This window comes from Nothobranchius furzeri, chromosome 1 (assembly GCF_043380555.1).
Source record: "Nothobranchius furzeri strain GRZ-AD chromosome 1, NfurGRZ-RIMD1, whole genome shotgun sequence".
Classification (NCBI taxonomy): Eukaryota; Metazoa; Chordata; class Actinopteri; order Cyprinodontiformes; family Nothobranchiidae; genus Nothobranchius; species Nothobranchius furzeri.
In genome coordinates, this window is record NC_091741.1 from 105,798,525 (window position 1) to 105,806,087 (window position 7,563).

Genomic DNA, 7,563 nt, shown 5'->3' on the forward strand with positions numbered 1-7,563 from the left:
GCGTTCAGTTTATACATTCAAACAGCACAGCACTCTATTTAAACTTCTTACATGTAAATCTGTTATTTGTCCATCCATCCATTTTCATCCGCTTATCCGGAGTCGGGTTGCGGGGGCAGTAGCTCGAGAGGCCTGGACTTCCCGCTCCCCAGCCACCTGGGCCAGCTCCTCCGGGGAAATCCCAAGGCGTTCCCTGGCCAGGTCCGCTCTGACAGCTTCTGGCATTTTTAAAAGTATCCCAGGGGCATGGTAAGGGTCGGAGATGTTTAGTCTATTTAATTTTTGACTATAAAACGATTTCTTTGGTTTTAAAGTGTGAAGTAAACTCAAGACTGTCACGATCTGAACTCTGAAGACCCGTGATGACACCAAACACAGTAAGAGTTAAATATAAAGTCTTTTAGATGTGGAGTTACCAGAGGTCTGAGGTGGGAATTGTCCGATAGGGAAATCCAAAAGGCGAGGTCGGGGACTGGGCAGGATCGGAGCCAGAAGATCAGAGATGCAGCGGAGCAGACAGGGAAATCCAAAAGGTGAAGTTGGGGACAAAGCAGGGTTCTGGATCTTCGATGGCAGGGTGAGTAAACGGCTGGAGAATTTACTGGCAAGAAGCGTTCAATAATCTGGCGATGGTTGAAGAGCAGGCTGGGGTTTAAATAGCTGAGGAAACAGGTGTGGAGGATGAGTTGATGATCGGAACAGGTGAGATGAATGAAGTTGATTGTGGTTGCCAGGGAAACAGGGCTTGGCTGGAGCTTGATGAGGGGACCAGCTGTGCTGCATGAAGGTTGAGGGCTTGATGAGAAGGCAGAGGAGGGTGAAAGATTGGGAATCGTGACAGAGATGGAGTAAAATCCAAGCCGATCCCGTTCATTTTGTTTACCTTTGTTGCCTGCCAACATGACGTTTACTCTCTGAGGCCCTGTCCACACGTAGCCAGGGATCTGTAGATATTTTTCTACGTTTTGGCCTGTCATCCACACGAAAACGGGAGTTTTTTCCACACAAAAACGGATCTTTTTTAAAACTCCGGCCAAAGTGACGATAAGCGTTTTCTCCGTTTTGGGTGTCTGCGTGTGGACAGAAAAAAACGGAGTTTTAAGGTCCGCTATGTCACTTTGCGCGACACAAAAAATGCTGACATCACGTGTGCGACCTGTGTTTACACTAGCCGACAGCATGGATTCCCTCAGAGCTGCGCTCGCTTTATCAATTGTCCATGCGCTTTTTGCTTGTTTGTTTTTGCAAGTGGAATTACTGCTCCTGGCGGAAGACCACAGACGAAGGACGAGGTTAAGAATGGGGGAAGTACTGCCGCCTACAGGTCTGGCATGTCCTTAACAACATATTTATCCGGGTACGTGCGGACAGTTTTTTTTTTTTTTTTTTAAACGAGGTGGTGTGGATGCAAGTTTTTGGAGGGGCGGATATTCGTTTTTAAAAAAACCCGGCTACGTGTGGACTAGGCCGGAGAGTCACGTGACGTCCGGAGCTCTATAGAACAAGTTTAGTCTTGTTTTTCTTCCTGACTCTGAGTACTAGCTTACAGTAAACAGATTCCTGTACCTCTATTGAAACAACCATACAACCGCCATTTTTGTTCTCCATTCGCCCCCAGGGCATTCATTTCTACTGAAGAAAATGTTTATCCAAATAAAAACACACTTTTTATCAAACTTTTTCACAAAATCAGACAATGTATAGCATTATAATTCCAATAAACATATATTTAAACAAATACATAAAAATGAATTCAAATGTAAAATACCATCAGGTAGGCTAGAAAACTCACTAGACATCTCACTTGTTCTGTTTTCAATTGAACGCGGGCTGCTGTAACTGTAGGCTGCACAAAAACGGACTTAACTGATCTCTACGTTGACTTAGGAGAGTGAAGAGATCCGATATGGCGGGGACGCTGCTACGCTCTCCAGCGCTCGATGGGGCATCTACGTATTAATTTCCATGCCAAAGATGAGCCACAAAACAGAGAGCTCTGTATGTAGGATATCACTACCACAGATCGGCAGAGTAAAAGCGGCTTCTTCTTGGCATGAATCATTTACCTCATGTGTCTTACTTTTACTTGGATCACCATGTTAAATCATAACTGTTATGTAGTTTTAAGCCCCTTTTGTAAACCAAGCTACGAACACACTAAGTGGTTGCATAACAACGCGACAACCACCCTCCATCACTCTCCAGCACGTGGATTGACTCCACAGGATTAACAGATTACACTGACAAGTTAAAACACCACATAGTTCCCGTGCATTAGTGTGTCTGAAAGTCACCACCACCCATGAGGATGGTTTAAATGTGGAAGACAAGTGTGACAACTTTTAAACCCCTCTGTCATTTCACTGGAAAACAGCCCCCCCCCCCACACACACACATACCCAACTACTCCGAAGAGAAAAAAAACTACTTTACGATAAATAAATATAAATCACTTATCTGTTATAATAAACTAGTAAAATCGACATTAAACCATAAAACAAATATAACTGTATACAATACCTTCAGTTTCTGCAATCTGCTATGGAACACACTGGTTGATAGGCCAACCTGCTGTCGAAAACAATACGTTGACTTTTAATTCTGTAAAGATATGGGCGGAGCTTACAGTGAAACAAAAGGTATATATAATTCATATACTTAAGTAATAAAAAACTTATATACTTTCTAAAATAAAAAATAAAACAATTATAACAAATCATGTTACAATTGTTTTATTCTCAAAAATATAACTACAGTTTACAGGGGTGGTTCTCAACCATATTTTCCAAGGGGGCCACAGCAAGAACACATTTTTTACAAGGAGGAACAGTATAAAAATACAAACAAAAATTGGCTACATTTAAATTTGTTTATCTCTCCCCACATGACTTATTTTGTATGTGCACACCAGCTCATCAAATCAAATTACTACTAATATCAAACTAATCCAACACTTCACACAAAGAAATTTCATTTCCTGCCCTTTTCATTTGTTCACTCTTTTTTGTATTTTTTTTAACATGGTTAAAAATATTATTTATTAATAATATTTCATTCATTCTATTTCTTCTCTTTACTCACCCAGAGTCTCATGATTTGTGTATTAATGACAAGCCCCCACAATGCGGCTCTAAAATTGGTCTCAACCCGGAAGTACCAAAAATTGCAGCTCCACCCTCATCCACTGGGGGCTGGTGTCAGAAGCGAGCAAATCCTCATTGACTCCCATGTTAAAAATACCAATTTCACAGCAGCCTTTGTTATAATTTTCTTTATAGTGATACCAACATATTTAGAGCCTGGTACCAAAACATGTTTTTGTTTAAATGATCTAGTTTACACTCGTGACAACTCTGAGGGGGGTGAATTTTTTTCTCACTCTTCTGTTTAAGTGTAATAAAAGCCTAAAATTCTTTATAATTAATGAGCATCAGACCCACGTGACCACAGAGCGAACTCCGTGGAAAGGCCTCAGTCTGGCTTGGAAACTGTTTTGGGATTTTGAGTCTCTGTGTTTGTGTATTCTTTTTCGGATATTATTTGTGCTATTGTTGGACAAAATGACTTGCTGTGGCATTAATTGCATTAATAGAGCGTCCAAGGAGTCTCCACTTAATTCTTTTCGGTAAGTATAATTATATTTATGTATTTTAGGTCACTGCCGAGCTGAGCTTAGATTTAAACATGTACTGTTTAACCATGAAATTTAAATGTAATAGGGTAAAACCCAGTGCATTTAACATAATGCTGCACTTTAGAAAATGGGTTGAAATATAACATGTTGGTGGAGCTGGGTTCCGACTATCGGCTTGTGGAGCTCTCGGGAGACCGATGTTTTCCACCCGTTCTCCCCTCCCCGCAGCTCGGCGCATCTCTGTCTGATCGTGGCTTGTGTGTGCTGCGCGGGCTGACGGCTGGTTCTCCCCGCAGCTCGGCGCATCTGTCTGATCGCGGCTTCTGTCTGCTGCGCGGGTTGGGGGTTGTGGAGCTCTGGGATAGAAACCTTTCCACCCGGTTCTGCCCAGCGGCAGCTCTGAGCATCTCGGATCGCAGCGGCGCTTGTCTGCTGTGCAGCTGCCGGCTTGTGAAGCTCTCGGAGACCTCTGTGTTCCACCCGGTTTTACCCAGCGGTCAGCCCGGCGTATCTCTGACTCAGAAGCTCTGGTGTTGTGCACAGTTAACTCCGGTTGTAGCTAGGTTGCTACCTCCACATTAGCTTTGGGTTAGCTTGTAGCTAGTTCGATCGGGTGTCGTCAATTGGTCCCAGCCTTACAGCCCCACCCTCAGCTCCACCTCTCTTCCCTTTTGTGGAATTGTCTGGGCTTGACGGAACCTGTGACACGGTCAAAATGGCGGTGGTGGCCACCTCCCAATGTAGTACGAAAACTTATTATTGGAGTATATGGAAACCCATTGTCCAGTATATGTATGTTGATGATTAATAAGCCAGTAGCTCATGAGGTAGCAGGGTTTGTCCAGTGAACACAAGGTTGCAGGTTCATTCCAGACTCCTACCAAATAATGTTGTTGTTGTGTTCTTGCACTCCAAAAATAACTTTGATACTCAACATGTACTCTTGAGTAAATCCTGAGTGACCACAAACGTCACTACAACATATAAAGAAACAATGATGCTAGTTTTCTCTCAATAGTGTCGTTGTACCTAGGTTCTACATATGTGATACTCTGTTCCTCAGAACCTACTGGTGTAGAATCTATATCTGCAATCAAATCTTCTTCCACAAATAGATAGCATGGTGTTGTTGGAGATGTTACAGTTGGTTCAAAGTCATCAACTGTGTAAGGTTTATGTTTCCTGCTTATATGACTGCTGAAGGATGACAGGACATTACTTTTAAATTCACAAGATTTGAAGGGGCAATCAACAGTTGTGTACTGCTTCAAATGAGACTGGACATGTGTAACCCAGCAGAGAAAAGGTCCTTTTTCTCTTCTTTTACTGGTATTAAATTTTATTTGTGCTTTTATTTTGAAAAGACGTTTACGTTGAAATGAGGAAGTCAGGTCTGGTTTTTCCCACTTTGTTTCCTGTTAAACAGTCTTTTTGCACTTGGACATGAACGAGACCAGTTGTACACAAGCTGTTCTGGATTTAATGTTTCATCTGGGTGAGTTTAAAGGCAGAAACGTGTTGTACTCCACTGCTGGCAATTCCTAAAAACTAATTTGGAATATTGTTGCATTAAGTGATGAGAGCACGAGCTGGAGCAGCCGTGTGACGGAGTCCACTACTGCGTCCATATTGATACCTCATCTTGGTGAGTTAACGCCACGCGTTAGCCTAGAAAACCTGCTAGCCTCATGCTAAACTTAGCATTATGTTACCGTCGAATCGCGGGTGGATTTTTCTGTTCAAAAGCAGTGAAAACTTTATTTTGGTTAACTCACTGATTTATGGAAGCACTTTTAGTTCTTTTTGCACTCTTTATTTTGACTGAATGTAATGTTTGTTGAATGTTAAATGTACTTTTAATAGTTCACTGTGTGTACGTTTACAAAAGTCCTTTTGTAAATGTTAATTCTAGTAAACCAGGCAGGGTTTTACCGATTTAAAGAATGAATTTAAAAGAACTCCCAAAACAGGTTGCAGAAATTCGCTCTCAACTCATCAAACTGACTGCAAACCCAAAAGCACAGAACCCAAAAAGTGCACCCAACTGGAACCTACCATGGGGACAGTGACCTGCAGCTGGACAAGATCAACGTTTATTACAATGAAGCGGCAGGTGGTAAATATGTGCCACGTGCCATCCATGTGGACCTTGAGCCAGGCAGGATTCTGAGAGATCTGGACCATTTGGCCTGCTATTCAGACCTGACAACTTCGTTTTTGGTCCGAGTGGTGCAGGCAACAACTGGGCAAAAGGCCACTATACCGAAGGTGCAGAGCTGCAGGACGCGGTTCTGGATGTGGTAAGGAAGGAGGCAGAAAGCTGTGACTGCCTGCAGGGCTTCCAGCTTGCACATTCCCTTGGTGGTGGCGCAGGGTCAGGCATGGGAGCCCTGCTGATCAGCAAGATACGTGAAGAGTACCCCGATCGCATCATGAACACCTTCAGCGTTGTGCACGTGTTAGCCTAGAAAACCTGCTAGCCTCATGCTAGAAAACATGCATGTATTTTCCTAAAGTCTCTGACACTGTAGCCGAGCCCTACAATGCTACGCAGTCGGTCCATCAGCTCATAGAAAACACAGATGAGACCTACTGCATTGACAACGAGGCCCTCTACGACATCTGCTTCTGCACACTGAAACCAACAACTCCCACCATGAGTGGTGTGACCACCTGCCTGCGATTCCCGGGACAGCTCAACGCTGACCTGCTGGCCGTCAACATGGTGCCGTTTCCACGTATGCATTTCTTCATGCCTGGCTTTGCTCCCCTCGCAAGCAGAGGCAGTCAGCAGTACCGGTCCCTCACCGTGCTAGAGCTCACCCAGCAGATGTTTGATGCCAAGAACATGATGGCGGCCTGTGACTCGCGCCATGGGCGCTACCTGACGGTGGCTGCCATCTTCTGTGGCCGCATGTCCATGACGGAGGTAGATGAGCACATCTATGTTGCACGTGCAGAACAAGAACAGCAGCTACTTCGTTGAATGGATCCCACACAACGTCAAGACCGCTGTCTGCGACATCCCCCCCAGAGGTCTCAAAATGGCTGCCACATTCATTGGCAACAGCACCGCCATTCAGGAGCTCTTCAAGCGCATCTCAGAGCAGTTCACTGCCATGTTCAGGCCAGGCGCAAGGCTTTCCTCCATTGGTAAACAGGAGAAGGTATGGATGAGATGGAGTTCACAGAGGCTGAGAGCAACATGAACGATCTGGTGTCAGAGTACCATCAGTACCAGGATGGTACTGTTGAAGAGGAGGGAGAGTTTGAAGAGGAGGGTGAGGAGGAGCTTGCTTAAACCTGCTGTCAAGTCCTGTTTCTGAGTTGTTTTTTTCCAGTCAGTTCATTTTTTTTTTGTTCCAACAGTTTGAAGTAAGTTTAACCTAGCTCATGTTTCATGTTCTCATTAAGGCTGGTTTGCCACTTTCCGGTGAATTTCTGTGATTTGTTCTAATAAAAGATGTTATAAAAGGAAGAAGAAAAAAAAAATAACTTAAAAGGTATTTTGAGTTGAACTAAGAAGAAAACATGCATGTATTTTATTGATGTTGTAACATAAGAACTGGAGATACAAAATTAAGCTATAGGTGTGAAAAGAAATAGAAATTGAGTTTTAGTTATGTACAATAATTACATTATTATTGTGCAGGCTAAGTTTTTATTAGGGATGAGCGAGTACACCACTATCTGTATCTGTTCAACCATCTAAATTATCTGTATCTGTATCTGTACTCGGAGTGGGCGTGGCCTAACCTGGAAGTGGGTGTGGTTTAACCAGAAGTTGGTGTGGTTTACATCAATACGTTATTTTAAGTCTGATCAGAAGTTGCTATGTGTATTGTTTATTTGAAAACTATTTACAGAGCAGCCTCAGAGTTGAGATTAAATGTTTTTGATCACAATAGTAAAGAAACTATTACAGAACA

At 43.2% G+C, this 7,563-nt stretch overlaps 1 pseudogene; it reads left to right on the top strand.

Moving 5' to 3' along the window:
* The first annotated feature begins 1,747 nt into the window (after positions 1 to 1,747).
* On the top strand, positions 1,748 to 7,061 carry LOC107373704 (tubulin beta-1 chain-like; annotated as a pseudogene).
* Positions 7,062 to 7,563: the final 502 nt, after the last annotated feature.